Source organism: Haemaphysalis longicornis, unplaced genomic scaffold, assembly GCF_048455015.1.
Source record: "Haemaphysalis longicornis isolate Haplotype H1 unplaced genomic scaffold, Haemaphysalis longicornis Haplotype H1 scaffold_2, whole genome shotgun sequence".
Classification (NCBI taxonomy): Eukaryota; Metazoa; Arthropoda; class Arachnida; order Ixodida; family Ixodidae; genus Haemaphysalis; species Haemaphysalis longicornis.
In genome coordinates this window covers 264,135,513-264,145,551 of record NW_027526295.1, presented here as the reverse complement: position 1 = coordinate 264,145,551, position 10,039 = coordinate 264,135,513, and the positions used below count along the sequence as shown (strand labels likewise).

Sequence of the window (10,039 nt, the reverse complement as noted above, 5' to 3'; positions counted from 1 at the left end):
ACCTCAGAGCACCCACCCCTCTCCTCAACATGTTTACTACCCACGAAAGGGAAAAAACACTTACTGGATGAGAGAAAGTATCGACGTACCTGCATCCGCTTCCCGCGGCGGCTGACGAGGGCCGCTTGACCTTTGGCCTCTTTTCAGCATGCCGATTGCTGCTCACCAGGTTCTCGTAAATGCTGCTGAAGCTTGGCGTCGGATTGCTGCTGCCCATCGACGAGGAGGACTGAAACGCAGCACACACAGCTCTCCCCCACTCGGCACAACAAAACAAATGTCGGAAGTGGCACTGGTGTACGGTTTCAGTGGGGCCAAGCTAACGAGAAGCGCAAGAAAAATTTCAGCCCAGCCCCACTCTCTCTTCCTCCATTTTTCAAATTCTTGATAAGACAGACGTTGATGCTGCTAAGCACTGAGCCATACCGTTGCAAAATTGGTTAGTCCGAATAACAAAAGATAGTGTTAAAAGCAAAATGTGGACTCCAAAAGCACCCTCCGGAACGAAACTCGGTGTGGATAAGAAAGACGATGAGTAGACCGAGCCTGCGCAACGCCCCGTAGTGTTCCTTGGATACAATTGAAAACGGACTGGCATTTTCGTGACATTCCCAACCAGTTTTAGTTGTGGTGCCAAACCCCAAAAAAGTGAACGACCAAATAATCAAACGTGGCCATGGCTTGAGGGTTGCGATACTGGGGTACAGGGTGGGCGGCGGCGGAAATTCCACCACTCCTCTGCTTCACTGCCATCTGCCTTCAGTAGGCCGCCCACCCCTCCCACTGACCCACCTGTCTGAAACATGGGCCTGAGGATCTAGGAAAGGGCCACTGTGCGAAAGCAGCGCCAGTGGCAGAGGGCCCCACCCCCTTCCACCCGGTTACATGAAAAGGAGTCTGAGCAAGTGGCTTTAAAGTTTCAGATTGCCAGCTGCCTGCAAATCTTTGGTCGATGCCGCGTTCTTATTTTTTCGCCGTGCTGCGGCACCACAATATTCAATATTTGACCAGAGGTGTTCAATTTTTGTGATGAAAATGTGAAATTCTTAAATCCCCCCCCCCCCCCCTATTACCACCACGTTCTCAATATGTCCACCTCTCGATACTATCAGAGGAGAACCCTGCTGGGGCAGTATCGCTTTACCAATTGTGATGCTCACCGTGAAGATGGTTCACAAGTAAAAGCCAGCTGGTGTTGAGAAACCACCGAAGCCGACTTGTGAATTTACTGAACATAGGTGCCAAACTGTGCATCCGTTGTGTAACAGCCATAACCCTCACCGAGTACACTCATGCCCCTGGATTCGAGCAGAATGAAATGTCTCGAACTAAAGCAAGATGCGTGACCTCATTTTAATCTGAGCCCTTTTAGAGAGTAACTCATGCTGCCAAGCGCGGTAATCTGGTGAACTTCGCTGTTCTAAGACACACGCTGTTCTAAGGCACTACACAGTGCAGACTGTGAAGAGATTTTTTCCCCCCTGCTGCCCTTTCTCTCAGCCGCCTCCCCCCCCACCCCCCCACAGGAAATTCCCCATCCTGCTCCGCATTGCCTTAGCAAGCTGGAACATTCATCTGCCACTAAGCCAAAAGTCAGGAACGCCGCTACCTGTGGTGACAAGGGCTCAGCCTTGGCTTGCAGCAGGGGAACCGGTTGCTGCTGCTGCTGTGCCTGCTGCTGTGGCTGCTGGGAGGAGGAGGAGGACTGGGCAGCAGCAGCAGCTGCGGCTGCGGCTGCGGCTTGCTGAGCGGCCTGCTGGGCCCTTGGCCTCCTTGGTGCTGCCCAGCGGGCGACCCCGCTTGCGCTGCCGCTCCCCAAACACGGGACTGCCCGTCTGCACCACCGTGGCCTCCGTGAAGTTGGCCGTCGTGAACTTGCCCGGAAGCTGCCACAGGGGAGGAGGGGGGCGCACACTCGGTCAGGGGCTGATGCAGAGCAGGAACTTCCTCACAGGCCGCACCCAACCAACTAGCACTATCCCACTGAGCCTCTTCAGTGACAAGCAGGACTGGGATGCTCCAGCGCTCCCGGGCTGACTATCACAATGATGCACACAAGCAGTGGGAATAAAGCGTTTGACATCAATGCATAAGCCATACCAATAACCTTTCGGTCAAAAGTGGGCTTTAACTTCCTGCACTAAAGGCCTTGCTGCAAGGCACTAGTGCTGTATTTCTTTTGAAATACCTGTGCTTAAGAACACAGAGCATTAGCACTTTCCTCACATTTCTGAGCCCAGCACTGCAATCCATTCGTGCACCCAGTTCACATCTTTCTTAATGTAGATGTAGCCCATACCTAGGGAACAACAGGGGCTCATGCTGAATTTCAGACTGGCTCACTAACTACCATGGAACAGAGGGCAGAAAATGTACCAGCTGGTCCCTAAGCTGGTGGAGGGCCCACCAACACGACAAACAATCACAAGCTGAATACTGAAGGTATTTACAACGCAGGACGGTACTGTCCCATGAGCACTGAGCAGCAAGGACACGGGAAGGACACAGACAAGTGCAGTGGGTCCCTCAGCCCATTGACTACAAAAAAAGCGAAGGCGTAGTGCTCACTTTCTTTTCTGGCTGTCATGCAATCAACTTTCCTAGACCAAACAACATTTTGACTTGCATCCGACACTGTGGGATTGAGCAAACGATGCAACGGTACGGGGGAGTTGTGAGGCCCCATTTGGGACCCCTGACAGAGACTCACGGGCAGAGGAGTGCTGGGGGTCCCTGCGCTTGGCGAGGGCGACGACCCCTCGGAGGTGGCGCCGTTGCGTGGCTCAGTGGCGTCGCTGCTGGCGCCGCCGTCCGAGGACAGCTGGCCGTTGCTGGGTGGGGGCGGCCGGCTGGGACCGCGCCGTTCCGCGCACATGTTGGTGCCCCCCTTCATGCGCGCCCGTGCGGGCTGCTTGCGCTCGGGGCTGTCCTCGCGCGAGTCGCACGTGCTGGCCGGGATCGGCTTGAAGGCCGGGATGATCTTGATGTTGCTGTCTCGCTTCTGCTGGAGCACACGCAATGCGCACACAAAACACCCCCCAAATCAGGGACTGCCTCCCCTCAGGAGACAATTTCAACTGCAACAACATCACTACCCTATCGGCTGCTTATTCCTTGGTCAAACGTGGTCACTCCGCAACCAGAAACCGTATTTGGGGACTGGGTTGCATTGCATACTAACCAGATTAAAAGAGCAGGTTGCTTACAAGAACAAATGCATCTTTACAATATTCCAGTAATTAATAGTGCAGAAAAGCAAGACAAGTCCCTACATTAGGGGAGAAGAAGGATTAGTAAAAGCAAGCAAGACCACATGATCAAGTCGTGCCTATCTAATCTCTTGTCTTTCCCCCTCCCAGGAAAACTGTGCTGCTACTCAACAGGGCTGCACTTACCAACTTCTGGTAGTGGTAAGGACAGTATCCACAGTACTTCACATTGTCCATGTAGTTGCCGGCCTCTTCACAGAGCAGACCCGCTGCCTGTGCACTGTGCAGAGAAGGAAAGTTCAGCTGCTGACTTTTCCCACAAAACAAGGCTACCAAGTGCACAAGAGTTGACAATGGACCACCTTACAACCGCTAGCTTATGACTAAAACAAGCATTCCTGGCATTGCTGCACAACACAGCAACGCGAGTGCTGGTTACAACCTACAAGGTGCATCATTTGGCACTATGAGCTCTTCTAAATCTACCTCTCCCTTTCTGTAGGTACTAAATTGGCAATGCCCTTTATGGCATGTCTAGAACTCTAACCCTGACAAACGTCATCACAAACACCCAAGACCTTCCAAGGCGAGCTCAGGAAAAAGCCTTTCATAATAGCTCAAAAGCTGCACAGGCTGCCACAGTTGGGGAGTACCTGCGCCACACAATGCTCTTTCCAGGATGCAAGAGCGAGGTGTTTGCATTACATACCACGTCACGTGGAAGTACTGCTTGCACCCAGACTTGTTGCACTGCATGCAGGCCCCAATGGATGCCTTGCTATCGTGGTGCTGCTGTTCGCAGATGAAGCAACTCTGCAAAGAGGACCCTCTGCGTGACCAACAGGTTTGCTGTGGGCCAGGCGGCATGCCACAGGACAGCCGCCTGGCAGCCTTCCCTCTACTCCCATCATGCACAACAAAATGAAGACACGACAGGGGGCTTGAGCCACACCCTGTTAGCCGGACACCTTACTTATACAAATCCCAGCAAAAGGTTTTACCCTCTGCATCTATAGTGGCAGTGTTCAAGGGCGAGCTGGGAAAGGTGCCCAATTGTGCCACGCAGCTTTACACAGGTGGCCGGGGACGCATGGGGGGGGGGGGGCGGCCCCAAGTTAGCGCAGCCAGCTGCGGTCCAAATCTACGCACCTTGCTGTAGCGGTCTTGTGGTACCAACTGCAGCACAATAGGCTCCATGGTGGTCACATTGCCAAAACGCACCTCCGGGATGTACAGTGCACACACGACATGTGCCCAGCCTGAAACAGGCACAAGCAAGCAATGCTTCGCGACTGTTTTTCTCTATCTTTCGGAATTTGCACATCACTAATTTTTTTTTCTTTTCGAAGAACTACAGAGCACACAATATTTGTTATACGGGGTGCTTAAACATCATCCGAGTCACTTCAAAGCCTTCTTTTTGGCAAACTGCACGCTCATTGGTGCCCAAGTTTTGCCCAAATGTTGCATTTTATCATTTTAACACCCATATTTTTTTTTAGCAACCACACTTACCTGGTCACCTATTCCTATAGGTCAAAAAGTTACCTAGTAACTTTTCACCTATAGGAGCTCAATGTGCACTGGTCGACAAATACAGGCGATGGAATATCAGCGCTACCTATCCTCACGACAACAAAATGTTCCTTGTCCCAATAAGTGGTATCAAGCAGTTTGTTTTGGCGAAAGTAGAAGACACCACTGTTCCACGACACATGTTCACCGGTAACTGCGGACTCCACCTATTGTTTAATCAGGTTAACGCCAGTTCAATGCTCATTCAGCAACACGCAATAGTGCGAGGCACAGCACATCCACACGCATAAATGTAGCACGCCCTGAGAGACACAAAACGGGTGTTGTTTCTGCCCATTCTCCAACCCCAGAGAACACTCCCGCACCAGGCTAGAGGCCAATCCCCCTACCCACACTTGCCCACCTGCATCTTCTTCCTGTTACCATCTGCTCGTGCAGGCAGCACAACAGGTAGCCTCTGCTTGTATTGACAGCAGCATGGAAGAAAGCCTAGGAAGCACGAAGTTGGCCCTCAGATGTTTAAAATGTGTGTTTTGTGACCCACAGGTCACTGGTTCGATGCAGCCAATGACACCACTTCTCGTTACTAGTGAATAAACGGCCGACCTTGGCTATGCACAACTAACACCCCCTTTCTTTGGAAAAAGTGTCTCTCATGTTATCCTCGCTAAAAACCTGCACTGCTGCAACATGTTACCTGTCACAACTCACCTGTAGAAGATCAGGAACAAAGTAATTGGGGTAAATGAAATGCTGCTCATCAAGCACAAAAGAAAATAAATGCAAAGCAAAACATACCCCTTCCATGCAATGATGCAGCACGTGGTACCATAAACTTTGTATAGCGAAATTGCTGTGTAACACCGACACTATACACTAGCTGTGAGAGGGGCTCAGAGCAACGTCACCTGCAAAGGCTTTTACTTTTGAAAGCAAGTGATGGTGTGAGCGTGGAGAGCAGCCCTCACCTCCGTTGTCGGTTCTCTTGAGTGCTCCATCCCGGGAGGGGCACAGCTCGCACCGCTGGACACGCGCACCAAGGGGAGGGGGGGACACACAGTGAGCACAAGGTCCTCGACAAGCACAGACAGAGAGCGAAAACGCACCCATAAAAGAAAGCTGCACAGCCACACTCCACTGTTCTACTGTAACTGTCCCTGACACAGAGAAGGCAGCTTGCTGACGGGAAGCACAAGCTCTGGTTTTTATTCCTTTAAAAGTACACTCAAGTGACCTTGTCGCACAACTTAGAACAAAACTCTTTACTCGCTACTTTTAGCAGCCGCATACAGCTTCCGTTTATACAAAAGGGCTACAAAGAAAGAGCAAGAGAACATCATGGGACAATCATAGCGACCTTGCAATCTACCAGAACCATCGTCAGTAACCGAGGTAGTTTGGGTGGCATTTGCGCACGGTGCATGGTCTTTCACAGCCAATCACAGATAAATTATAAGGCTCTAGACTTCCGCTGTGTAGTTCAATAATTATATAAGAGGATTCAGCTGCACAGTGGAGCCACAAAGAGCACCTCAACAAAATTATTAGAGTGGGACATGGAGCGGGACTTGGTACAGAAGTATAAGAGGGACATGGCAAATAAAACAATGCGTCAGATTTAAACACGAAATCTAACCAAACCTGGTGTACCTGTACATTTGTCTACGACAAAGTAAAAACAGAAACTAGTTTGCCTTTATATTGTAGAGTTTTCAAGCTATGAATGTACTCTACTAACAGGTTCATCCTGTAATTACACAACTAATTAGCTAAAAATTTCTTCAAATTTCTGCTCCACTGCTCACAAAGACTGTGCCTGTACAAAATTAAACCCAAGAAATTTTTTTAAAAAGAAACGAACAAATTTTCAGCAAACACCCATTTTTTTGATGAGTCGGAGAGTATGTTAACATTGTGCTTCTTTTTTATGTCGACTAAGGTAATAAAGAACAACAAACAGGGTTATTGCACATTATACAGGTTTATGAATAGAGAGTCACAAAGGTATGGTGAAATTTATAGCTAATTAGTTGTAGAATTATGAAATAGACTCGTTTGTGGAATGCATTTATAACTTGGAAACTATACGATAACTGCAAACCAATTTCTGTTTTGAGGTTATCATAGTCATATGTGCTTAGCAATAAAAGTATTTGTAATTGCCACCCTTTTTGTACGATAAATGAGCCCAGCTCATGTTCCCACACACAACAAACTAGATAAGCTTGCCCACCTAATTTGCTGCCCTAAACAACAGAACATGCTTGCTCCAGGCTTTGAACTAGGGATGCAACATTAGGAAAAAATGGCGGTTGTCTGAGCATGATAGAAACTATAAGCTTAAACCAAGGAACTGAAAGGTAACATGGGACACATTTCAAGTTCATGTTAGCTGGCAGTCTGTGGCCTTGTTAATAGCTGCATACAATGAACAGCACTGAAAAAAGAACATCTAAACATTTGTCGCCAAATTCCTGTATGATCTGTATCCAGACAGATAATGAACGCTCCTGTGGCACACATTACTAACACTAACTTCCCAACCTCCGTCGCAAGGTCTCACAACTGTTTTGTACATTTCAAACCACGCTGTTTCAACAAAATCAAAACTGAAACAAATCCTGGCGCTTGCAGTGTGGCACCCTATTCTATACTGTTGGGTAGCTAAGGTTTGGGTCTTTTAAAAAGCTCGTGCAGAGCAAAAGTTCCCACACACATTTATTTTAAACCTGTACGTCTCTGCCTCCCTGTTTGTTCTAGAAAAACACTTAGGCCAGGTTCACCAATCCTGTTTCATCATTCACGATTAATAATGTTATAAATCACAGTGCAGAAAAGTATATGGGGTAGTGATATCTGTTTACACTCTCCCGACATTTTCTCTGTTAAGAAACCACTGCTGCTGTGAGGTGTATATTTGAATTCACAGCCCTCTATTCTACCTAAAAGACCACCGTGCCTGTATACTTGAGTGCCCCAATAGCCTATTAAGCTACAATGAAACTACCAGTCATTACTGACTCTCTTGCCTCACATACCCATCGGCCCACCCATCACCGACTTAACGGAAGAACGACTACAGAGCCTCATACGGAATCCCTTCCCAATTAGGGCCCTCCTCCATTACATATATCCCTTAGTATATCCATATCCCTCTTGCTCGTTATGCAGAAACAAGGCCACGGTGCAACATCACATGCGGGCCTATCCATATGATACCCTCTCTCAAATCAATTTCTCGGAGCTCTGGGAGGCAGCATTGAGCTGCTCTGAGCCAGAGAGGCAGGAGACCGTCATAGCCAGGGCTACAAAGGTCGCCAAACTCTCTCTCTCTGTCCTTTTAAAGAGTACCTAACAATCTGTGCACATAAGTTCTTATGTTACACATTCATCTCAAGTAGAGCCATCACAGCATCACTTCAAAACCACCACATCTTGCGTAGCAGCAAAATGTCTCGGCCACTACTGCACCACCATGAAGGGTTAAATTGTACTCGCAGTTGACATTTGCCACTGCCGTTGACATGAACCAACTGTAGCGCATTTTTACGGTTGTTCAGAATACAACGGTGCCATTCGAAGGTTCAGTAGACTTGCTAATCCATTTTATCGCCCATGTAGTCAGCACCAACCCGACCCAAAAAGCCGTGATCACACAAGAGTCACTCTGGAGCACTCAAAGGCAAACACACAAAAACAGCTTACAAACGTGCGCAAAATTCAGAACGTGTCCACAAGCTGCTCAGTAATGACATCTATGCAGGCCTGAATCGGGATGAAGAAGTCAAGAAGCCAGAACAATACTCACCACACGCACGCATCTTTCCTGAGACTCGCACTTCCGGCAGAACCAGGGTCCAGTGGGCACTTGCACAATCCCATAGCAGGCTGCAAGAAAGCAGGCACGACTTTGAGCTATCCCAAGCAGCCATTATATTATGCTGCTCAGACTTGGAGTTGAAAAAAAATAATAATAATAATTCTCTGCAACTCAACAATGATAACCGAAGTATCACACAGACCAATGATAACCCAAGTATCACACAGACCAAAATTGCAGCATCACGGAATTTGTTTTTTAACTCCACAAGAAGGTATAGCAAGTAGTCTTTTTTTTTCACGAGTCTGAGCTTTTTTCAGGCAGCCTGGTCGTTTGACTAATCTGCTGCGCGGGCTTACCGCACCACCTTGAGCTCATCACAGTAGCATAAACACATTATTGGACTTTAATAAAAAAAACAAATAAATAAATGCAACGATACGCGCCGCATGCAGAAGTAAAGCGCTTGAGAAAGCTGGTAGCAGGAACTGACCCACGGGTCCCTACTCCATGCCTACGGCGACTGCCGTTTGCTTTGCCCAACGGGACGGAATACAATATAGAGTACCGTAACTAGTCATGTGCATGAAACAGTTGCGGTACACACAAGCAGATAAGGTTCTTAAGCACACGTTACGGCAAAAATAGCAAAGAAAAAATGCCGCGCGCATTTTGAGAGCCGTGCGCACAGCAGCGCCGTGCAACCCGAGATTTTCCCACTGGCGAAACGGTGAACGCAGGTCAGGAGCTGGGCAGGCGGCAGCACGCATTGGTTTGTGTAACAGCGGCAGAATAATGGGATGAGGTGAAATCAATTGGGACACAGATGGTTTGCACGCCGAGGCCTCCGCGCGAAGACGCGAGAGCGCCGAGTGCGTGCGCTACGGAACCGCGCACGGCCCTCGAGTGGTGCTCGGCTCATCTCGCACGCGCACAGTTGCACGCACAGGGTGGAAGTGGCGCGATGGTCCGGACTCGTTGCGCTGGCAGCAGCAGAACTTCGCGGGTGCCGTGTTTATGGCGGCAACTGGACGTACCCGACAATGGTTCGAGGCCCGCAACACCGCTGCCGCCATACTTAGGCGAGCGCGCGCTCGCTCGAAGTCCGCTCGCAGGGCGCAGCACAAGCACGGCCGGCTGCCGGGCGAAACTCTACCTTGGTGGACGGCCACGGTGCAGCCCTGGCCATCGCAGTACACGAGCGGATTCTCAGCCCAGCCGCGCTCGTCGGAGCAGACGCAGCAGCCGCCCACCATTTCCTTCATGGTGCCGCCGCGCCGGTCGGGGCCCCTGCGATCGCTTAGGGAGGCCGATCAGCGGTCCTCTTCATCGCCGCTGATCCATTCATCGGGATGCTTTACGCGGCGGGTCCTTCGGGCCCAACCGTTGGACCAAGGCATGTAGCCCCCGCCGCCACCTCGCAACCGATGATGCGCTTCTGCTTGTTTTGTTTTGCACACACGCTTTCATTACG

General features: G+C 49.7%; 1 pseudogene across 1 annotated transcript in view; it reads right to left on the bottom strand.

Moving 5' to 3' along the window:
* The window catches only part of LOC144170609 (uncharacterized), a 40,613-nt pseudogene extending 30,574 nt beyond the window's left edge, over window positions 1-10,039 (bottom strand). The window contains exons 1-9 of the transcript XR_013322643.1: window positions 9,722-10,039; window positions 8,554-8,633; window positions 5,714-5,768; window positions 4,359-4,468; window positions 3,919-4,022; window positions 3,396-3,489; window positions 2,711-3,004; window positions 1,610-1,886; window positions 90-229 (exon numbers count right to left, since the gene is read on the bottom strand). The product of XR_013322643.1 is annotated as an uncharacterized LOC144170609 (transcript). The remainder of the gene's footprint in view (window positions 1-89; window positions 230-1,609; window positions 1,887-2,710; window positions 3,005-3,395; window positions 3,490-3,918; window positions 4,023-4,358; window positions 4,469-5,713; window positions 5,769-8,553; window positions 8,634-9,721) is intronic.